This window comes from Mixophyes fleayi, chromosome 6 (assembly GCF_038048845.1).
Source record: "Mixophyes fleayi isolate aMixFle1 chromosome 6, aMixFle1.hap1, whole genome shotgun sequence".
NCBI lineage: Eukaryota > Metazoa > Chordata > Amphibia > Anura > Limnodynastidae > Mixophyes > Mixophyes fleayi.
The window spans coordinates 214,266,900-214,292,264 of NC_134407.1; the positions used below are offsets into that span (position 1 = coordinate 214,266,900).

At 42.7% G+C, this 25,365-nt stretch overlaps 1 protein-coding gene across 22 annotated transcripts in view; it reads right to left on the reverse strand.

Annotated features, from left to right (window-relative positions):
* LOC142159778 (uncharacterized) overlaps window positions 1–25,365 on the reverse strand; it is a 627,000-nt gene that overhangs the window by 60,727 nt on the left and 540,908 nt on the right. The window contains exon 1 of one of the 22 annotated variants that reach the window (XM_075214489.1): window positions 2,063–2,117. The exons of the other annotated variants lie outside the window; for them this stretch is intronic. The gene's annotated coding sequence lies outside the window, so the exon portion shown is untranslated. Of the gene's footprint in view, window positions 1–2,062; window positions 2,118–25,365 lie in introns of those variants that run through there. 22 annotated transcript variants of the gene reach the window in all.

The window sequence follows — 25,365 nt, forward strand, 5'->3', positions numbered from 1 at the left end:
AAAGATACATTACTAGACTCTTCTCCACATGTATAATAACAACACGGCACCAGGGTCTGCTCCACCTGTAGAATAATAACACACACTGGAGTCTGCTCCATCTATATAATAATAGCATGGCACCAGAGTCTGCTCCATCTGTATAATAATAACACAGCACCGGAGTCTGCTCCACATGTATAAAAATTACACGGCACCAGAGTCTGCTCCCCCTGTATAATAATAACACAGCACCAGAGTCCGCTCTATCTGTATAATAATAACACAGCACCAGAGTCGGCTCCACCGGTATAATAATAACACAGCACCAGAGTATGCTCCACCTGTATAATAATAACACAGCACCAGAGTCTACTCCACCTGTATAATAATAACACAGCACCAGAGTCTGCTCCACCTGTATAATAACAACACAGCACCAGAGTCGGCTCCACCTGTATAATAATAACACGGCACCTGAGTCTGCTCCACCTGTATAATAATAACACAGCACCAGAGTCTGCTCCACCTGTATAATAATAACATGGCACCAGAGTCTGCTCCATCTGTATAATAACATGACACCGGAGTCTGCTCCCCCTGTATAATAATAACAACATGGCACCGGAGTCTGCTCCACCTGTATAATAATAACACGGCACCTGAGTCTGCTCCACATGTATAATAATAACATGGCACCAGAGTCTGCTCCCCCTGTATAATAACATGGCACCAGAGTCTGCTCCACCTGTATAATAATAGCATAGCACCAGAGTCTGCTCCACCTGTATAATAATAACACGGCACCAGAGTCTGCTCCACCTGTATAATAATAACACGGCACCAGAGTCTGCTCCACCTGTATAATAATAACACGGCGCCAGTCTGCTCCACCTGTATGATAATAACATGGCACCAGAGTCTGCTCCACCTGTACTGTAATAATAACACAGCACCAGAGTCTGCTCCACCTGTATAATAATAACACTGCACCAGAGTCTGCTCCACCTGTATAATAATAACACGGCACCAGAGTCTGCTCCACCTGTATAATAATAACACAGCACCGGAGTCTGCTCCACCTGTATAATAATAACACAGCACCGGAGTCTGCTCCACCTGTATAATAATAACACAGCACCGGAGTCTGCTCCACCTGTATAATAATAACACAGCACCAGAGTCTGCTCCACCTGTATAATAATAACACAGCACCGGAGTCTGCTCCACCTGTATAATAATAACACAGCACCAGAGTCTGCTCCCCCTGTATAATAATAACACGGCACCAGAGTCTGCTCCCCCTGTATAATAATAACACGGCACCAGAGTCTGCTCCACCTGTATAATAATAACATGGCACCAGAGTCTGCTCCACCTGTATAATAATAACATGGCACCAGAGTCTGCTCCACCTGTATAATAATAACACGGCACCAGAGTCTGCTCCACCTGTATAATAATAACACGGCACCAGAGTCTGCTCCCCCTGTATAATAATAACACGGCACCAGAGTCTGCTCCACCTGTATAATAATAACATGGCACCAGAGTCTGCTCCACCTGTACTGTAATAATAACACAGCACCAGAGTCTGCTCCCACTGTATAATAATAACATGACACCAGAGTCTGCTCCACCTGTACTGTAATAACAACACAGCACCAGAATCTGCTCCACCTGTATAATAATAACACAGCACCGGAGTCTGCTCCACCTGTATAATAATAACACGGCACCAGAGTCTGCTCCACCTGTATAATAATAGCACGGCACCAGAGTCTGCTCCACCTGTATAATAATAGCACGGCACCAGAGTCTGCTCCACCTGTATAATAATAACACGGCACCAGAGTCTGCTCCACCTGTATAATAATAACACGGCACCAGAGTCTGCTCCACCTGTACTGTAATAATAACACGGCACCAGAGTCTGCTCCACCTGTATAATAATAACATGGCACCAGAGTCTGCTCCACCTGTACTGTAATAATAACACGGCACCAGAGTCTGCTCCACCTGTATAATAATAACACGGCACCAGAGTCTGCTCCACCTGTACTGTAATAATAAATATCATTACCTGCTGCCAGACACATAAACTCGAGGTCTCCGCTGTATCTCACTCACTTCTCACCCGGAAGTACTTCCGGTCTGTGCCTTGTCCCTGTCATGTTGAGCTCCAGAGGCTTCGACAAAATGGCCGCCGCTGTGTGTAACCGGAGACAGAGCGGCATCATCGTCTGTGGAAGTCAGCTGTTCAAAAGGGGCGTGTCTATTCTTGCCAGTAGGCGTGGTTTCATGGAATAGTTCGTTTTATTCTTAAAATATGTTTTATAACATATAGATAATATAATATATAATATAATATATAGCCTCACAGATGTGGTGCAGGGAGTACTGACATCATATTATACTGCACAGCTTTATACTGACATTACCAGCATATTTCTACAGCCCAAATACCTTATACTAATAATATATATTATCTATACTGTTATAGACCACATTACTGTAATGCTTATACAGCCCAGATACCTTATACTAATAATACATAATATCTATACTGTTCTATCCTGGATTACCGCCATACTTATACAGCCCAGATACCTTATACTAATAATATATATTACCTATACTGTTATATCCCACATTACTGTAATGCTTATACAGCCCAGATACCTTATACTAATAATATATAATATCTATACTGTTATATCCCACATTACTGTAATACTTATACAGCCCAGATACCTTATACTAATAATATATAATATCTATACTGTTATATCCTGGATTACCGCCATGCTTATACAGCCCAGATACCTTATACTAATAATATATATTATCTATACTGTTATATCCTGGATTACCGCCATGCTTATACAGCCCAGATACCTTATACTAATAATATATATTACCTATACTGTTATATCCCACATTACTGTAATACTTATACAGCCCAGATACCTTATACTAATAATATATAATATCTATACTGTTATATCCTGGATTACCGCCATGCTTATACAGCCCAGATACCTTATACTAATAATATATATTATCTATACTGTTATATCCTGGATTACCGCCAAGCTTATACAGCCCAGATACCTTATACTAATAATATATATTACCTATACTGTTATATCCCACATTACTGTAATACTTATACAGCCCAGATACCTTATACTAATAATATATAATATCTATACTGTTCAATCCTGGATTACCGCCATGCTTATACAGCCAGGCTACTCCTCTGTAACACATTGGAGACTTCCGCTCTCTTAGGGGTGAGTGTGTTCTCCATCCCGCAGTACAGAGGTGACAAGTGGTGCCCGCAGCCATCCATGGACAGCCCCCTCTGGGAATATGGTGCACAGATTTCTCCAGCTCAGCTCCAGAGGACGATCTTCTCGCTCAGTGCAGGGAGGAGGCGGCAGCTCCTGTAAAGGGGATTCACACCTGGAGACCTTCTACACCGCTACCCTCTTACTTTAGTGACCCTGCTCCATGGTTTCCCTCCCTGGTCGCTGTCCCTTTGCTGGCAGTGCTGCTTGGGCTGTCCTGATATACACACAGGTGCTACCAGGCATGTCATGTGTGTTACGGCTCCTTGTGGAGCAAGTCTATCTGTGTACTAAGTGGCTTTTATTTTCTTTCCAATGATTATTTGAATACTAAAGAGAAGATGATGCATGTGGGCTAATGAAAAGAATATGGCTTTGGAATAAAAAATAAGAATCCCTATGGCTGAAGAAATGAAGATCCCTATGGATTTAGACATGTAATACAAATGTCAATGAGAGTATTGGTGCATAATTATTAAAATATTTTTGTCGAGGGGTGTGGCTTTGCAGCAATGATGGCCGGACAAGTTTTCTAGGAGCTCGTCTTGACTTCACTGGAAACTCCCAAATATCCAGGTTTTCCCAGCCTTGGCAGATTGCTAGCTACCAATAACTGATAGTGGACGATCTCCTTATTTGCCTAATAGCGACATTTCTAATAAATCTGTTCCAGGAGGCCTGAAATCACTATAGAGAACGGACCCCACAATCTTGGTGCGAAAAGCGCCCGGCTGAACAATATACCCCCCAGGGAAGTATGCCAGCGGACCCTGCTTGATAAACCCACCAAAGCACAGCGTTATCATGCCAACTTACCTGGAGTGTCAGACAAAGGAGACCGGACTTTCTCCATACCGCCGCTATCCTGGTGCGGTCGTCTCCTGACGAAAGCCACGGTTATGTGGGAGGCCTGATTACAGAATCTCTTCAGATCACTGTCTGTAAAGGACAGTCCTCGCAGGAACCCCTCCATGATACGTTTCAAACTGCGCCCGGAGGAGAAAGCTTAACCCTGACTGCTGCGGATCACTGCTGTCGAAGTCAGCAAATTGGATAAAGTCATTTCAATTGATATCGAGCAAACTTGATCGTCTTTGTCTGAAATTATGCGTAGAGCACGCTACAGCATGGAAGGGCGTATCCAGCCGCAACATATGGAAATAACAGTTTTTACACTTTAGTATACATTCGCACCAACACACACATTTATAAATAGTACACATTAATCGTAGTTGCAACACATAGTTATTTATGTCGAAATATAGTAGTGTTTATGTGTAATATTATAAGTTATATGCATATTAGTGATACATATGGTTCAGGTTAAAAGAAATGTGTCATGTCTAATATCATATTAATCCCCTTTACATCAGCAGCACTTCAGTGCATTCGGCGAAGAGATCGCACATTGCATACTCTAGTTATTGATGTTAGGGAATAAACCTTTAATATGATATTAACTGTCAAATGCTAATGGACTGATTGTAATTGGAGTTTGGCGGGAAGAACAGAGCAGTTTGGCGGGAAGAACAGAGCTCATCCCCTGGAGAGACCCCCACCTTTGGATTCCTTAGATTGAATCAGCCTATGATGTGTAACCCCCTGGACCCTCCTGATGCCTGGACCAATAGAAGCAAGCTATACCACCTGCATTGTTTCACTGTATCTCTGTTTGCATATAATCAGTAGCTCTCATGTAGTGTTCAGTCACCTTGACCACAGACTTCAGACCTGAATGACTGTTCACTGGATCCAGAGCGCCTGCGATAAGTAACGGCTGTACTTATTATTTTTTCGCTTGAATATATTCTGCTACTTTTTGAGAATAAATCTTTGTGCGTTGGAAACACAAATGGAGATTTGACAATCGTTATTGGATAGCGACAAAACGCTCTTAACACTGCGTGGATGGCCGATATGGCACTACAGCTACCGCAGTGATTGGAGCCGCTTTGACTACTTATCAGCGCACAAGGGATCAATCCAGACTAAGGTGCAGAGCAGAAACATTCAGCGTGAGACTTTCCTTTTGGCACCCACCGGAACGCAGTCAGAGTAGGACACAAAGGTACTGTCGTGTTGCCCAGGAGGAGAGAGGTTAGATGGTCCCATCAGAGGTCTCATAATATCCCTTGCTGTGCCAGTGCTCCTCAGTTAGCTTTAATCCCCGTTCACATAAAGTGTCTCCAATCGATCTGTACAATACAATTCTATAAATCTGGTTGCTGGTGGTGGTTGTACCTTGTTGCCTTGCTGCCATCTGCTTACCATTCACCATCGTTGCACTCTGTAAAATACCACACTTGTATTTCAACTCCTTTCTGTTTAATTTTCATCAAGCAATCTCAAGCAAAGCCTGTATTAATCAGACTTTACACCTTGTGGCCGTTGAAACAATTGTCACACAAGTAATACAAAATAACACTCATTGCCATTTGATGACCTAACCTATATATGTCATTTATACTTGATTGCTTCAAGAAGACAATCCTGGTCTGCTGCTTGACAAACATCACTATGGAATTCAAGGGACTTTGCATTGAGGTCGGATTCTACACATTGATGGCTAAACTCATTGATGTGCTTCCTTTAATTGACTAACCACACATAATCGGTTCATCAACACACTCAGCTCTAGTATTACCAGATCCAATCAGAGGAAGTTCTAAGTTACACCAGTCTTTGATTTGTTGAATACACAAAAGTGCTTCACATGACTGGCAAGCCAACTGCTACATAAACCAATGTAATCCTAGACGCTTCATGATTATTGTGGCTGCCTAGACTACAGATGGGGAAAGTGACCAGTGACAATTCATGTATTTTATAATGTACTGCAGATGAAAGTTGATCGGCTTTTTGCAAACTACTAAGTGTACTATCCGGAGCCCCAGATGGGCAGAGACAAGAAGGGATCTGCTAAGAAAGACTCCAGAAAGTCAACAAGAACTCCCCAATGCTCAGATCTGCGTGCATTCTTGAAATCATCAACAGTTTCAGAAGCGAGCGATATGGCCTGGTTCCTCTCACCCAACCACGCCCGAGTCTCAACCAGTGAGAACACAGGCTGCAGAGACATCACCAACCAAAGATCAGCCAGACCTAACACAGATCATGCAACTGCTCCGTACCTTACCAACAAAACAAGAGGTACCCTTTAAAAAAGACTTTGAAACTCTAGAGGCCAAGCTAAAGTAGGTGCTCCGCCATGAGGTCACCACTTTCCAGGCTGACCTCACAAACCTAGGCCACCGGCTGGTAGTTTTTGGAAGAGAGCAGTTAAGCAGATGAGGAACGCTTTGCTACATTACTATCCACAGTGACCACCCAAGCAAAAGCCTTACAGTGGTTTCACTACAAAATGGATAACACGGACAATCGAGATCGCAGAAACAATGTAAGGATCAGAGGCTTGCCTGAGGACATACCCACCCAAGGTCTGGTAGATGCACTAACAAAAGTGTTCAATTAAATCTTAGAGCAATCACTGGAAAATATGATTACACAGCTCTGCAACCAAAAAGCTGTTTTCATAATTTTATCTGATTCTTATGTTTTTTGGTGCGCTGAATTCGAAAATGACCACCGTTTTTTCATGGGAAGTCAGGTTTTTTCACAATCGAAATGTGCCTTGGTCAAACAGGTAGCTGGAAATCGCTAAATTTCAAATTCATCATACTTGGGGAAAAAAACTGAACATGGAAAAACAAATTTATTTTCACTGCCAGTGCTCCCAAAAACATGAAAATACATGTTTATTGGTCCTGATGGTGATCACTGCATTGTTGAGTGTGCTTGCTAGGGCCTGCCCGGACATGTTCTTTCATGCATTAACTTGTTCTCTGATTCCTCCACAATCTTGTATTTCATTTCAGTCGTCATCCTGCTATTGTCTGTGTGGTTCAAAATTAGTGCAATGCCTCCAAGAAAGTGTGTAAATTCGCCCGACAGTTTCTTTTTATATGTGGAGAGTTCATTGTAAAAAGCAGCAGTTGAATATTACGGATTTTGTTAAGAAAGTTTATTTCGTTTATTTTAAATTAAAACTTGGTGACCAAGATAAAGTTTGGGCTCCTCAAAGTATGTGCGCGGTGCATCGAAGATCTTCGTAATTGGTCAAAAGGCAAGATAAAAGCTTTTCGATTTGGAATTCCTATGATGTGGTGCGAGCAAAAGAATGATACCGATGATTGTTATTTCTGTTCCTGTGATGTAAAGGGGTACAATTCAAAGTGGAAGTGCACCATCACGTATCCCAATCTTCCTTCTGCTATTCGTCCCATTCCCCATGGTCCAGACATCCCTGTGCCTGACCCTCCTACAAACCTGGATGAAGTCAATTGGCCTGACGAGAATGGAACTGTACCTCAGCCTGAAGATGGATCAAGTTCTTCAGATGTTGAAGTTGACGAACCAAAACTTTTCTCGCAAGAGGAACTCAATGATTTGGTGAGAGACCTAGATCTAACTAAGCAATCTGCTGAATTACTTGGTTCTAGACTTAAAAGCAAAAATTTGTTGATGGAAGGTACATCTTTTGCATGGTACAGACGTCGGGGGAAAAGACTTTCTGTCTTACTTTTTTCATGAGGGCAATTTGGTGTTTTGCTCTGATTTAGAGGGATTGATGGCTCATTTCCACATTCAGTATGATTCTTCTGAATGGAGGCTTTTCATTGACTCTTCCAAAAGAAGCTTAAAAGCAGTTTTATTTCACAATGGTGGCCATTATGCGTCCATTCCTGTTGCTCATTTGGTGTACTTGAAGGAGACTTATGAGAACTTGGAGGTGGTACTCAAGAAAGTGGGTTATCAAAACCAAAACTGGTTGGTATGTGGGGATTTAAAAGTATTGTGTATGCTGCTGGGACAACAGGCTGGGTAGACCAAATACCCTTGTTTTCTATGTTTATGGGACAGTAGAGACCGACAAAATCACTGGAAGCAAAAAAATTGGCCACCAAGAAGTCTAGTTGCTGGTGAAAAGAATGTTCTCAGAGATACATTGGTACCCCCTGAGAAGGTTTTATTACCACCACTCCATATAAAATTAGGATTAATGAAGCAATTTGTTAAGGCACTTCCCAAAGATAGCGAATGCTTCAAGTACTTGGGATCCAAGTTTCCAGGTTTAACGGAGGCAAAACTGAAAGAGGGGGTTTTTGTTGGCCCGGATATTAGAAAACTCAAATCCGACAAAGACTTCATCAGTTCAATGACTCCAACTCAAAAATAAGCGTGGGTTGCCTTTACTGTGGTCATAAAAAACTTTTTTGGAAACCAAAAGGACCCAAATTACAAGGAAATGGTGGAAACAATGTTGAAAGCGTTCCACAAGCTTGGTTGCTCCATGAGCTTAAAAGTCCATTTTCTCAACTCACACCTTGACTATTTTCCTGAAAATTGGGAGCAGTGAGTGAAGAGCAGGGAGAACGTTTCCATCAAGATATAAAAGAAATGGAAATAAGGTATCAAGGGAAATGGAGTGTTACGATGATGGCCGACTACTGCTGGATGTTGTACAGGGATCTTCCGGAAGCCACCTACAAGAGGAAAAGCTCAAAAAGAAGTTTAGAGCTTAAAAAAAGACGATTTCACAAGCAATCTACTTGAGTCTGGTGTTAATTTTGTCGTCACCTGTGCAAATGAGTTAATATTTTTCATGTAAATAAAATATTTGCGTTGAGATTTTTTTAAACGATGACCACCCGTTTGTTCAAAAACCTGACGTCCCAGGACAAAACGGCTGTCATTTTTGAATTCATCGCACCAAAAAACGTAAGAATCAGTCAACTAAACCAAAACAGCTGTCCAAAAATTTTTTTTTGCAGACCTGTGTTACCTTTAACAGAGCCCATAGGGTGCTCCGTCCATGAGGGGTTCTTTCGGAACCTCCCAGAGATGTTATTTGTTGGTTACATTATTTCACACAAAAGGATGAGATTTTGCGGAAACTGCAGCGACTAGAAGGTTTCGAATTCAATGGCCCAGAAATTCAGGTGTTCCAGGATCTTTCATAACACGCTTCAACAACAGGGAATGCTTAGATCTCTTACAGAAGAATTGTGAAAGAAAAATATAAAGACATCCCGGACGTATGTTGAAAAGTCCTCCTTACTGTTTCTTTAGCGGACCTCTATTCAAGTTTGTTCCGATAAGCACATACTCATGTAACAGTACACAAGAAGCATTATTGTATAATTGTCATTGTCACTGACCCCCCCCCCCCCCAGTACCCATGGGCCGCACAAGTTCTTTCTGGATGTATCAGGCGCCGCTCTGCGGACGACTGCCCTTCCGCATAGCACGTCTGGTTGCCTAGCAACCAGAAGCGTCACTTCCGCTCGGCTGCCCGGCTACAGATCTGGAAGCGTTCCCGTTGCCAGGCAACGGGACGCTGCATGAAGGTAGCGCTATGGCGCTAAAGTATGACAAGTGCTACGGCGCTGGGACTATGACAGCACTACAGGTGCTGAGGCTATTGGCTAGCAGCACTATTTAAACCTCTTTGGATTCCACCTCCTGTGCCAGAGTTTCAGGTCCTCCTGTGTTTCTAGTGTATTCCTGTGATTACCCATCTCCTGACCTTTTGCCTGCCTCCTGATTATTGCTGTTTGCCTGTGACCCTTGTGACCCGGATTGCCTTGACTACTCTTTTGGATTTCCCTTTTGTACCTCGCTGTCAGAACGTTACCGACCCGGCTTGACTCACCACCCCTTAGAATTCTCCTTGTGTACCTGCATTGCCCGCACCATTGCCGAACCGGCCTGTCTGACACTTCTCTAGTGCTTCGCTATCTGACTCGTGGAAGGACCGCGACCTGCGTGTTCCCTGCAGTTGAGTCCATACCTCCTTGCGGGGTTCCCTGGTGAACACCAGGGGCACGTTAGACTCTGCACCTTCCTCCAAGTAGTGCCAACGATAGCAGGTACGCTATACTCAGTCGTGACAGGATGATTGGGCCACTGCCCTCCGTGTCTTTCCAGAGCGGTCTATTTTACTTGTTCATTATATGTAGATATTCAGTTCAGAAGTTATTACCATTTGCATATTTCCACACCCCAATACTCCTTCCCATCCCACTTTCCCACCATCATCCTTCCCCATCTGTTCCCATTTGGGCAATTTGGTTCTCCACCTCAAAATACCATTGGGAATACCCTATAGACTGCTTGTTTCTCTTTGACGATGAGGGATAGCCTTAAATGTATGACCCTTAATGTTAAGGGTCTAAATATCACGGAGAATAGGTCCAGGTTGCTAAGAGATCTAATAGCAACAAAGATAGATGTGGCTGTCATACAAGAGACACACTTTAAGCAAGGATCCGAACCCCATTTACATAATCAACATTATTCACTTATTCACACCTATTCACATGCAATAATCCCGATAGTAAGACACTTCGAGTGGCCATTCTCCTCTCTAAGCGTCTATCTGTTAAACATATAACTATACATAAACTACATTCAGGTAAGGGTCTGGTCCTGAAATGCCAGATCTTCAACCAACCCTTTACTCTAGTGAATATATGTTCTAAATTATAACCAATCTGTCTTGCTAGAAACCCTATTGAACATAGTTGATCCCTTGAGGGAAGGTATCCTCATTCTAGGAGGTGATCTCAACTGGGTTCTCCATCCTGCCGTCAATGCTTCCTCTGGGGCAGCTAGACTCTCTGGTAAAGCATATTGCAAGGTGAGACGCACCATGCACGAACACCAGCTGGTCCACACATGGCGGCTCAAACACCCCACAGAACGGGGCTACACGTTCTTTTCGCACCAACATTACATTTATTCACGACTGGACTACTTCTTCCTATCCCACAAGCACTTAACTCTGATTAATGAAGTCACAAGGCCAAGTCACCTGGTCTGACCACGTCCTGGTATACATGTCCCTCTCGCTACCCCAGTCGGGTTATAGACCATATACATGGAGACTAAATGAACTCTTGATTCAAGACACTTATAATAAAACACATACTGAAATGACGCTAGACGCATATGTTCAACTGAATGACAAACCTGACGTGTTGAAATTTCACTATGGGAGACACATAAGTGTCCCAACTAGGTACATTTTATGAAAAAGCAAAAGATTGCTCACCGAGATAACCTTCTTGAGAAAATTAAATCCCATGAGATGAGACATAAAGCCTCTCAGGAATTAACAACCTTAGATGACAAATAAGAAAGGCACTGAACAAATAAATGTCAGATAAAATAAAGCTGGGTCACCGTAAATGCTGTAATAAGTTTTATCACTGGGAGGACAAACCGGGTAAATTCCTGGCAAAAGCCTTACGGGCTACAAGAGCAGACAAGGTCTGTCTCTCTCAAGAAAGGTTAGACAAAATCTAGTCCTTGGCGCACCAAGTTCAGAGTCAACCTTGTGTTTCAGAGCGAACATGCCTTCGCCTCCTAGGAATGTGTTCCTCAATAATAGGAATCCTTCCCTGGGTAAGATGGCATATGACAGATCTTCAAACAAACCTCTTTGCACAATGGGATAGTACAGTGGGGTCTCTAGATTTCAAACTCAACCTCTCAAGATCAGCAAGACAGTCCCTACGCTGGTGGCAGCTTCCAGGCTTGAGAAAACAAGGTGTGACTCTCTCGATACCGGACTGGTGTGTCCTTACCACAGACGCCAGTTCAATAGGTTGGGGTGCTCACATGCAAGGAATGGTCACGCAAGGGCGCCAGGTGAAACGAAGAGAGACTTCGCTAGGGGAACATCTTGGAGATGAGAGCGGTCTGGCGTGCAGTACAGTACTTCTAGTCTTATCTGCGAACCAAACATCTGCGAGTTTTTTTCGACAACAGGACTGTGGTAGCCTGTATAAACAAGCAGGGCTGTACCAAAAGCAGAGCAATGCTGACCGAAATAACCACACTAATGGCATGGGCAGAGACAACGAGCATAGAAGAAATATTCTAAAGGGTTTGAGATCTCACAGTGTGTCGAGACATTTTTGTGATAAGCATGATAGTAATCCAGAAGGTCTCTCTATTACTGGTTTGGAGTGTGTTAAACCTACAGCAAGGGGAGGAGATAGATATAAAAAATTATGCAAACAGGAGGTATACTGGATTTATCTCCTAGATACACTGTACCCTGTAGGTTTAAATGAGTCTCTTGAACTTAACGATATTATATGAATGAGTTCTATTAGACAACTAGTTGTCTGCCTATATAGTGATCTCTCTTTTTCCTTTTTTTTTTTTTATTTTTTTTATTTATTTATTATTATATATTTTTTACTTCTATGTCTGCTTGTTAGTAACGGTAGAGTCTGGTTTCTATAAGATCTTCACAATATTTTATACCTTTCTCATTATAGTCTAATGTTTATTAAAATATGGACCTAATAAATAGCAATTTTGCTAATGTCAATTCATCCTTACGTTAGAATGTCAGCTAAATAGAATAAAATATATATATGTATATTTCCAAAATGGTTATGTGTGTAATTGGATAGATACTATGTATATATATGTATAATTATATGCATGTATATATGTGGAGGAACATCTAAGTGTATGGATACTTATATGTTTCTAAGAAGAAATGTCAAAACAACAAGAGAACAACACTACATATGAAAATGTCAACTTGGAAATATGTGTAGATTTTTGTTTGTTTATATATATATATATATGCTTTTTCTAATGGATATCATACCCTCTACAAGTATAGGGGCGAAACACTCATGCACGAATTACAAAGGGTTAATTTTTTACCAGGTGTTAATTGTTTGCAATCTGCTGTGGTCTTAAAAGACGACCGAAGTCAGTGTGAAACTTATCTCTGAGGAAATCGCCTATATGGGGATGAAACGCGTCAGATGAACAGCAATTATTTTAACCATTCTTGTGGACTACAGTCTTGTGCCCATACCAGTGCATCTTTCTACCAACCGTTCACTTTTATACTTCTGAAGAGTCCCGGAGGAGACGGGGACGCACTTCTATGACGTCAGTCACTAGCGGGACCACGCACTAGTGTTTGGAGTTTATGTGGTGAGAACAAGAGCTACACACAGAGCTCCATATAATATCTACATCTAGAAGAGGAGGATCCATGTCGGTTACACAGTACATAGTACATATCAAGGTACCGGTCCTATAATACATCGCCAGAAATTGGTAAGAGACCTTTGTTACCTTTTGACATTCCGTATTGGATTTCATCAGTTATTCCGGAGTTGGACCTCCCAAACACACCACTTTATTCTCCATATTACTATCCCTGACAGGGTTTGATAATTCCGTGAAAATCTTATTACAATCTCTATATTAATAGAGTGGAACGGTTTTTATACAGTTGCTGGACTGGTACATATAATATCTGGTCAGCGTGTAGGTGCACCTACCTCGCTACCAATTGTTTTGGCACCGATAACAGTCCCCATTGGTTGTACCTATTATGGTTTTTTACATGTTAGAATAAACTTTTTTAATTATATACTTTGTGCATGAGTGTTTTTGTGGCAGACTCGGGCATACCACCGCATACCTTGATTGTTTTAATGGGCAGAGACAAACCTGAGGTCTCTCTCAGCCCTCCACATGGCAAGCAAAGACATTGTGGTGGCGGACTATTTGAGCAGACACCAAGTCCACCCAGGAGAATGGGAGTTGCACGAAGAGGTGTTCAACTCATACGACACAGGTTTGGAAAACCAGAAATAAACAGCAGGGCCCTAGGAATAGATGCCCTGTCAATGCAGTGGAAATTGAGGTACGGGTTTCCTCCCTTTCCAGTCATCTCTCAGGTACACACACAGAGACAGAGACTAGGGTCAATTTTTTTTTTTATAGCAGCCAATTAACCTACTGGTATGTTTTTGGAGTGTGGGAGGAAACCGGAGCACCTGGAGGAAACTGTAACGATACTTACCTTTCCTCGCTCCCCCGCCGCTCCGTCGGACCCGGAAGGCGCACTTCCGGGTTCGGCGGTCACATGACCGCCGGACCTAGGGCGGGAAATTCAAACTTCCTATTTAAACAGCGCTAGAGCAACTTACCTGTTCCTGGCTCCTGATTCATGTGTTCTCCTTGTTCCTGCTTCCTGTGTATTTGACCTCCTGTGTACCGACCCGGCTTGTTGACCCTTCTGGATTCCGTTTCTCCCGTGTACCGACCTGGCTTGCTGACCTTCCTGATTGCCTGTGCTCCTGACCCGGATTCTCACGCTCCTCTCTCTACACGTTTATCTGCCATTCCTGTGTACCGACCCGGCTAGCTGACTACGCATCTGTTCTGGTGACCCGTGTACCGACCCGGTTTGATTGACTCCGAGATTGCCTCCTGATTCTGTCTGCATTGCCTTCCTGTGTACCAACCCGGCCTGTCCGACTACTCTCATCCTGCTCCTATTCCGCTGTACTACATCTTGGGGCAAACCTGAGGACCGCGACCTGCGACTCCTGGCAGCAAAGCCCATCCCGCCTTGCGGCGATTCTTGGTGAATACCGGGGAGTTCGTTAGACTCCGCACCTCAGGTAAGCCGGCGCTAATCAAGATTAGTAGTGTATCCAGTAATCTGTTACAGAAACCCACTCAAACACAGGGAGAACATACAAACTCCACACTGATAAGGCCATGGTTGGGAATTGAACTCCTGACCCCAGCGCTGTGAGGCAGAAGTGCTAACCACTTAGCCACCGTGCTGCCCTTAATTCCATAATTTATGCTTTTAAAACACAGTAATTAGAAAAAAAAAACAACTTACCTTTGCCCCAATCTTATTTTTCTAATTTCAACCATTAATGTCACTGTATACAAAGCACCACATGGAGCAAATCTAATCCTGGACAAACCATGTTAAAATAAGGGGTGCAAATTAGTTTATTATTTTCCACGTAAGGAAATACTGGCTGCTTTTTCATGTAGCACATAAATACTTGATAGCTTTATTTTTACACTAAAATGTAAAAGTAATCATATAATAACATACCCTATCCCAAATATAAATACGTCCCCACATTTTAAATTTACCTTCCCCTCTAATGTAACATGGTTTTACCAAGGTGCAATATTACTCCTATTATCAGCGCCGGTGCTAGGGTTCACGGCGCCCTAGGCAAAATTTCGAGTCGATTTTACTTACCTTTTCTTTCTTTTCTCTAGCTGATCCGCGCATTCTTCACACAGAGGCAGAGTGATGCATGCTGGAAGGGGAGGGGGGCGCCGGGAAAGAACTTTATTCACACTGTCTGTCAGTGACAGACAGTGTGATACTTCACCGATGCGCCGCGGACACTGAAAAACAGCGGCGGCGGGGTCCCTCTCCTGAGCCGCTGACTAGATTAGAAAATCTAGTCAGCGGCGCCCTGCAGGTCCCGGCGCCCTAGGCAACTGCCTAAGGTTGCCTAATGGGAGCGCCGGGCCTGCCTATTGTGTTTTACTCTCCTTAATGATTCATAGTTGTTTAAATCACCCCTAGGTACAAATGACTGTCCAGCCACTAATCTATTTGGCGACAGACAATATAATTTGCCACTGCAAAAGCAAGAGGGGAGAGGCACATAAAACATTTCTAAAGAGGATAGAGAAGTTGCCATTGCAACCAATCAGCTTCTATCTATAACTTATCAAGTACATTCTATAAAATGATATGCAGAACCGGATTGGTTGCTGTGGGTAACTTCTGTACCTGTCCCCTTTAGAAGGTTTGATGCATCACCCCTATAAAACTGTGAAGATTAGTTAATTTTGAACTGATCATTCATGAACTACCCATCACTACCCAGCTAGCCCAGGCTGCCAATAACAGTCTGGGCATGCTGGTGCTTGTAGAATTACAAGCACCAGCAGACTCATGGCAGCCAGGGCATGCTGGCACTTGGAGAACCACAAGTGCTAGCATGCCCCGATACCCACTGAGCCATGTAGTCCCACAAACTAAAATTTAAATAAAATACCTCTTTTAAGCCACATTAGTTTAATATAAAAAAAATGAAAATTTAAATAAATCACACATCTCTTTTAAACCACATCATTTTATTAAAACTAATAAAACCCCAGATATACTTGCCAATATCCTGAAGGGATCCAGTCTTTTAATCCTTAAGGCTTGAGTCCATAATAAAAACCAAACCATTCCAAGGTCCTGTAGTTGTTCATAAAAAAAAACAAAAAACAAAACAATATTCCACAGGTAACTGTAAAACAATTTGTTCTTCTTCTTTCTTGCAAAACCCAAAATAATCCACAGGATCTGGCTTAGCAAAATAAGAAACCCTCAGAACAATGAGAATTATGATCCTCTATAGAGGATCAACTGCGCAGAGTCGAATATTGAAAGATGTGAGGTCTATTTACAAGCTAGGGGGCTTCTCACACTCTCAGTGAGAAGCATGGGAAAGCCACCAAGCTTATAAATAAATAATGCGTGTTCCTCCATAGAGGAAAAAAGTTCTCGTCATTTCCTTAATGGTTTATTATTTTGTCAAGCAGTATTCAGAGGATTATTTGAGGTTCATTAAGAAAGAAAAAAATATATTTTTTTACAACTACCTGTGAAATATTTTTTGGGCTTCATTTTTATGGACAACTAAGCCATGAGGATTAAAAGCTTACAAGACTGGATCCCTTCAAGATGTTGGTAAATGTATCTCGGGTTTTATTATTTTTAATAAAATCATGTAGTATGAATGAGGTATGTGATTTATATTTTAATTCTATTACATTAATTTGTTATTAAACAGGTTTGTGAGTTATTTAAATTTTAGTTTCTGGGACTACATGGCTCAGTGGACCCTGGGTGTCAGGGCATGCTGGCACTTGTGGCTCTCCAAGAGTCAGCATGCCCTGGCTGTAATGGGTATGTCAGTGCTTTTAGTTCTGGCTGGGACCTGTAGTTCCATAAACTAAAATAGTGTTTACACTACTATTTTACACAATATTACCCTACACCCACCACAAAGGGGTGTGGGAAGAGGGGGGCGCCTGTGCATTTTTTTGCAGACCCCAAGTCCCTAGGGGATCCAGCCCTGTGCTGAACAGCCTGGGGCTGGTTTGTCATCATGGCAGGGGGACCCCCTGCCACGGGTTCCCTTGCTATAGTGCCACCAGCCACGAGTGGCTTGCATAGAGTTGGATATTAAGGGTACCCTACAATTCTCCCGCCCCCCCCCCCCCCAATATTGTGACTACCAGCACTAGGCTGGAAGCACAGGGGTTAATATCATTAGGAGGGAGGACCACACCCTTTTTTTTATTCTATCTTTTAACACAGTATAGAGCCTGCAGGTCTGGCCGCTGTGATGCCGCCAGCTGAACTAAGACTAGTCCCATAGCTGGTACAAGAAATACAACAGAAAAACAAGTAACTTTGACAGCCGTAGAACTTGATATGGCTGTGACTTTGTGCGCTGGAGGGTGGCATGTCCCTACCGTAAAATGGCTACGGAAAAATGCCCCTTCCCCGCCCAGTTCACTCCCCGAACTCGGATGGGGTAGTAAGTGTCCTTTGTGCCTTCAGACAGAGGGAACAGGGCTGCATTCATGACCGTATCTGCCGATTCTGGACATGCTCTGAGTGATTTTGCGGACGATACGCTCAATATCAGTAGATACGTGCCTTGACGAATCAGGCCCATAGTCTTAGCCTTGGTCACTTCCACATTTAAACACACATGTATCAGGCAAGGTCCTTTTCACTCACTCTCAATTAAATATACTAAATCTGTTATGACTCGCCGGGCTCTCTGTCAGAGTAACTAGATAGATAGATAGATAGCATATGGGTTTGGAAAGAAAACAAAATCTTGACCTATGTAGCACTCCTGGGGTTAAATGTATCAAGCTGAGAGTTTTCCGGCGGTTTTGAAAAACCAATCAGATTTTAGCTATCATTTCTTTAGTACATTCTACAAAATGACAGCTAGAATCTGATTGGTTGCTATAGGCAACATCTCCACTTTTCAAACCCGCCGCAAAACTCTCAGCTTGATACATTTACCCCCTGGAGTGCTACATAGGTCAAGATTTTGTTTTCTTTCCAAAACCATATGTTATATATATGACCTTAGCACCCCCTCACATAATAAAGTTAACTTAAGAGTGAGGTTGGTTGTTATCTAGTGCAGAGCGGTTTTCCTTTTCCCTTTATTCCCCTTTTTTCCTTTGGGATTAGATAGATAGCCAGCTAGATAGATAGTTAGTTAGGGATAGATAGGTAGTTAGGTAAGTTAGATATCCACTGGGTGTTTAGATAGGTAGTTAGTTTAGTTCTTAGATAGATTAGTTTAGGTAGATCAGATAGGCAGATAGATTAGCTAGATAGATTAGATAGGTATTAGATAGGGTCAGTTAGGTCTGTTCTCTATTAGAATCTGCCCTCAATTCATGCTGTCATTTCTATGTAATGCCTCACCTGGCCAGCCTGTTTCTATGAGCTCACTCACCTGGCTCCTCATTATCACTTGCAGCCTATTGGTTCTGCTCTCCTTAAATAGCCGGCTAATCCTCTGCACAATTGCCAGTAATACGTTTACCTTAGTGTTCTGCTCCCTTGTGTTTTCCCTGTTACCTGTTCCTGTTGTTTCCTGCCGGCATTCCCGTGTACCAGACCGTTTCTGTTCCTGACTACTCTTCATTGAATTTTCCTGTGTACCGACTCGGCTCTGCTTTGACTCTTCTCCTGTGTGGATATCCCGTGTACCAGACCCGATTCTGTCCCTGACGATTCTACTATCTACTCACCAGTTCCAGTCAGTTTTCTCTTGGACCCCGGTAAAGTCGTGCTCCCAGGCATGGCTCCAGCATGATCTGCAGCTCCTCTACTCATTCTACATTATACGGAGACGCAGCCCCTGCAGCATCTCTGCGCCCTGATTTCAACAATCTTCCTTTGTATCCGGACTCAATCTTGCCACAGGTACTATTGACTGTTTACATATATCACTGTGTGCCTAGAATTGTTGTTACCCCTAAATCTCTGGACTCTCACCGGTACTGTGGGTTGCAGTTACCCCTGGCAACCGCCTAACAACTGTGTCTCTCAAATCTCCGGACTCTCACCAGTACTGTGGGTTGCAGTTACCCCTGGCAACCGCCTAAGAACTGTGTCTCTCAAATATCTGGACTCTCACCGGTACTGTGGGTTGTAGTTACCCCTGGCTACTGCCTACATTCAGTGTCATCATCTTTACCTATTAGCTGTTACTTTATTTATTCCAGTGGCCACGAGTGATATATCAGTCTTGACACCATCCACTCGGTGTCTCTCCTGCACTTCCTACTCAGTAACTCTATTCCTGGGTTCTCCCCAGCCAGTGCACATCTCACAACCCTCTGTTTGTCTGCAGCCATGCCTGTCCCCACCACTAGGGGCAACAGTGAACACCAGACATTCGGAGCAGACTCCAGGTTTTGCTATACTGGCTGAGGGGTTCCTAACAAAATCCACCTATTAACAGGAACAGTACAATAACAGTAAAAACAATAAAAATAAATTGGTTTATCCTGTACCGCACTAGGCACTTTGGAGCACAGTGACAGAATCACAATTTAACACATTTTGTACATTAATTTAATGCACACTTTTTAGCCATGTTAGTGATACTTTTCCGGGTTCCACCTTCTGGTATACTTAATACCAACAGTGACTGACTCTTGTCCACAATCTGTCCACACAATTACCCAGCCATCAGATAGTGGAGTTCTTACCCCACAGTGTAAAAGCAGAGTCAATATTTCACTATATTCCAGAAAGAACCCTGCAACCACGTCTGATTGGAAGTTCTCACAACAGATACACTTCTGCTTAATATGGCTTTTGTTGAAATCAATTAGTCATGGTGAACATCCCTACTCTATCTCCTGGCAGTGGTGGTAGCCCAAGACACGAAAACGAAAGAGATCTGATCCCGACCTCTCAAAATGATACGTTAGAGTTTACTATAACTCCCCTTCTTTAACACACCTTTTGGCACCACAGACAGAGTGTCTTATGCAATTATTCCATTCATAACTCACACGCTCATCATGCTTATACTAAATAACCACTCAATGAGATAACACAGGACAACACCTTAACAATTCAAGATGACTCAATACAATCAATGCATCAGATAAATGAATACAATTAAAATCTATAATGAATGCATCACATAAATGAGATCAGAAAGAGCAGATGAATCAACTTACATGAAAAGTTTTATTCAATGTATCAATTTTTAACAGAGAAAACCTTTGACATTAAGCTATATCTCTATAATAACAAACATTTTCTACCTGTGGATTATCTCACGTGTACATAGTTTGGGTTTGTTCACAGAACATTTCTCATTAGGAGCATAAATATGTGCAATCTCTGATGTCTAAAAATTGCTGAACTACAGGTAAAACATTCCCCACATTCTGCACAAGTATATAAGAACAGGGTTTATCACCTACATGAATTATGATGTTTAAGTAGATTACAAATGTGTTTATTCATAGTCTTTTCATCACTGATCAGGTTTTCTATGCAGATTAAATGTCATATAGAGCAGTTTAATACAAGTATATAAGTAATTGTTAAGGATTCACAAGCCTGTTTTGCTGCCAGATATGAGCACAAAACAGTTGAGAGGACATTTACTGAGATGCTTTCCCTGTATTAAACATACAATAACTAGCAGGTCTCAGGGAGGACTGTTTTCTTGGTTAAGTTCACATTCATGGACGAAATGGAAGGCACAACCAAAGCATAGGGTTTTGACACTGAAGGGAAGCAGTTGATTGGTCTAGGTGACAAGTTAGTCTAATGTTACTATATGGAGCAGTATTAAGTTTGTACTAACATTTAATCCTTAAATGGGGCACACTGGATATGCTTGGGGTATAAAGTGTGGTAACAGGTGCCTTGGCACTTTTTAAAAGCAAAATCATACGCTTCTTCTCCTCCTCTATACCCCAGTGGCAATTTCATATTTTTTCTACCAAAGCCCTGAGAACAGAACCAGGACTACAGAACAAAAAGGGAGAGGAGAGAATAACAAACAACTGGAACAAGAACCTTAACAAGGAGATCAAGAAAGTATAATAAGTGTGGGCGTCCAGTGTTCTCTATTGGACTCAGAATCCAATATGCTGCAAGCATGTCAGCACCAGGATAAGATCCAAAGTGCGACTGGGATGATGCAGGCTATAGTTCCATTTAAAATACCAGTTTTCACAAAGGAAACCCAATAAGGCAGACACCTGGGGGTAAATGTATCATACCCCGGTTTCTTCAACTCCCGCGAGTTCGGCGAGATGACACCTAAAATTTAAAGCGGCGCTGCAAGTTTCCCTTTAAAAGGCAGCGCCGCTTTATATTTTAGCTGTCATCTCGCCAAACTCGCGGGAGTTGAAGAAACCGGGGTATGATACATTTACCACCTGGACTTTCAAGGAACTAAATCTCAAAGCTCCTTACAGAAAGAAGAGAAGTACACAGGTCAAACTGAGAAGAAAAAAAGATAGGAAACCCCTTCCGTTCGCACCAGGAGGTATACGTCTTCCACACCTTGAGAAAATTCCTGGTCAAAATTTGCTTACTAGCCAGAACATGATCTGAACCATGCTGTCAGGGAAGCCCTAGCCCTTAAGGACTATGGCATCAAGAGATGCACCGTGAAAGCCAGCCAAGACACTCTGGACCAGAAAAACACCTGACCTAGCAGGTCTGGTCTTAGACGCAGACAATGCACAAGAAAAAATGCATCCCAGTATTCCACCCCTAGAGAGAATACTGCCACGATGGCTGCGGGTTCCTCATGACCAGGACACTCTTGATTCCTACCTCATGAATGAGGTATGCCACTGCAATGTCATAATCTGATTGCATTTCAACAGCCCTTCCTCACCAAAGTGGCGCGTGCTGACTAGGGCATTGAAAACTGATCAGAATACCCTGGAATCTCAAAACCCTGCAGCTGCACTGAAGAGTGGCAGACTCCCAGCCTTGTATCTGTAGACAAGTGTCCATATCCCAAGGAGAAAGGTCACCGAGGGAATCACCGTTCAACCACCAGAGGAGAGCACAGATGATTTGCCCAGCTGATGATGGTGAAATTAATTCCATAAGCTCGATCTGAAACTCCCTTGAGTGGAACCATGCAAAGTGCATTGCCTTAAAGGAGACTATCTGTGCAGAGGACTTTTAAACAAAAGTAAACTGACACTTCCCCCTCTCGGATCATCACCTTATTAGCTACTCGCTCATCCCCAGTTCTTTACCCTCCCTAGTGTCAAACTCTTCCAAGCCTCCTCGTACCCGCAGGAATATCAACACTATAGATTTTCAACAGTTTTCCACCTCTCTCCAACACCTTCTCTCCCCAATTTCTACATTCTCCTCCCCTGATCGGGCAGTACCCCATTTGCATCAAACCCAACTGCCCTGGATCAAGTGGCTCCAGCGACACCACATACTTCGCGTAGAATTCGTTGCCAACCGTGGCACACTACAGAAACACGAACTCTACAAAAACTTTCTCGTAAAGCAGAATGTCACTGGCGTAAATCTTGTGCCTCTAATGATTTCATCACATATACTGATATCTACCACTCCTACAGAAATGGTCTGGACACTGCTAAGCAAGCATACTACCAACCTCTCATCTATGCTCAGGCTTCTAACCCCAAACGCCTCTTTAACACATTTAACTCTCTTCTGAATCCTCCTGCCCCAAATCCTCCATCTAACATCAGTGCACAGGATCTTGCTTCCTATTTCAAGGACAAAATTGATAAGATCAGGCTTCAAATGGTATCTTCCTTGACAAGCAAACTGCTCAATTCCTTTGTAGCACCCTCTGAAACTCTCTCTTCATTTGATCCCACAAATGAAGAGGAAGTTTCTACTCTCTTCTCATCTTCCTACTCTACCTGTCCTCTTGATCCCATTCCCTCACAAATGGGTATGTCCCTGTCTCCTGTGCTCATTCCCCCTCTAACTAAAATCTGTAATCTATCTCTTTCTACTGGTATTTTTCCATCACTATTCAAGCATGCAGTGATTACTCCCATTTAAAAAAAACAGAATTCTGACCCTAACTCTCTCATAAATTACCGCCCCATCCCCCAGCTCCCATGCCCCTCCAAGCTTCTCGAGAGAATTGCCTACACACGCCTCACACACTTTCTTACAGCAAACAACCTATTGGATCCTCTTCAGTCAGGCTTTCGCTCTCAACACTCCACAGAGACTGCGCTGACCAAAGTTGTCAATGATTTGATCACAGCACAAAATAATAACCAATACTCTCTTCTAATTCTCCTGGATCTCTCTGCTGCATTTGACACTGTTGACCACTCTCTCCTCATACAAACGCTACAATCCCTAGGTCTTGAAGGCACTGTCCTATCCTGGTTCTCATCCTACCCATCTAATCGCTCTTTCAGTGTTAATTTCTCTGGATTCACCTCTGCTCCGCTTCCTTTATCAGTTGGAGTTCCACAAGGCTCAGTCCTAGGTCCTCTGCTATTCTCTATCTACACCACTTCTCTTGGAAAACTAATAAGCCCCTTTGGATTTCAGTATCATCTCTATGCGGATGATACACAAATTTATCTATCCTCTCCTGATCTTTCACCATCTGTGTTGTCTCGCATTACTGACTGTCTTTCGGCTATTTCCTCTTGGATGTCTTCTCGCCAACTCAAACTCAATCTTTCAAAAACTGAATTAATAATATTCCCACCCAAAAACAGAATCATGTTACATACACCTAAAGAACATTTCCAGAATACGCACATATCTGACACAAGACACCGCAAAAACATGAATTCATGCACTCATCATCTCCCGCATCAACTATTGCAATTCCCTCCTTACTGGTCTTCCCATACTCAGACTTGAACCCCTACAATCTATTTTGCACGCAGCGGCTAGACTGATTTTCCTTAGAAACGGTTATTCCTCTGCTGAGCCACTCTGTCAGTCTCTACATTGGCTGCCTGTATTTCAACGAATCCAATATAAAATTCTTCTACTAACATACAAGGCCATCAACAAAATTGCACCGACATACATTTCCTCACTTGTCTCGAAATATCTCCCTACTCGACACCTCCGTTCTGCACAAGATCTACATCTCTCCTCCACTCTCATCACATCCTCCCATTCTCGGCTACAGGATTTTTTCCGGGCTGCACCTACTTTGTGGAATTCCCTCCCACGCACAGTAAGACTTTCCTCTAGTCTTCAAACCTTCAAACGTTCACTGAAAACCCACCTCTTCAGACAAGGTTATGATATTCCTCAACCATCATCTTAATTTCCCTAGATTACCCTATTACCATCCTCTACACTGCTAACGCAAGACAACAACCTTCTGACCAACATTGCAACACACATAGCCCACTCAGTACTTTTACCTTTGCAGTCTGGCTGGTCCATTGTGCAATATGATGTAGCACATGCCCTTGTGTTTCAAACTCCCATTGTCCTATAGATTGTAAGCTTTCGAGCAGGGTTGTCTTACCTCTCTGTCTGTATGCATTACCCAGTATTGTCTTATTAATGTTTGTTCCCAATTGTAAAGCGCTACAGAATTTGCTGGCGCTATATAAATAAATGTTGATGATGATGATGATGACACCAATCTGTGATCTAACAGGGTCTTCATGTGCCTCTTTAAGGAGAGGGAATTTGTTCATCTGTCAAGAACACCCTCTGCAGTTTTGAGATTCAAAGGTCTGGGTTGTGTCCTGAACATGATCTTGCTGCAAGGTAGGTGATTGTCTCACCTTTATCTGCAGATCTTCTAGGTAAGGATGACAGACAACCCCCTGAATCTCTGAAGGACAACCATCTCTTCCCTGATCCTGGTAACACCCTTGTGTTAAGGATTCCCAGTATGAATACTACAGCTGTGGTAGTGAAAACAGAATGTCTTTATTACTGAAAAAGGATCACACACGTATAATTAGGTGCAGTCTATAATTAAACAGCTAGCATAAGTTCATAGAAACAGATATAGCAAATGCAGAGTTATAGGAAATCATGATTAGCTTGGAAACGGCAGATGCTGGATACCCAATA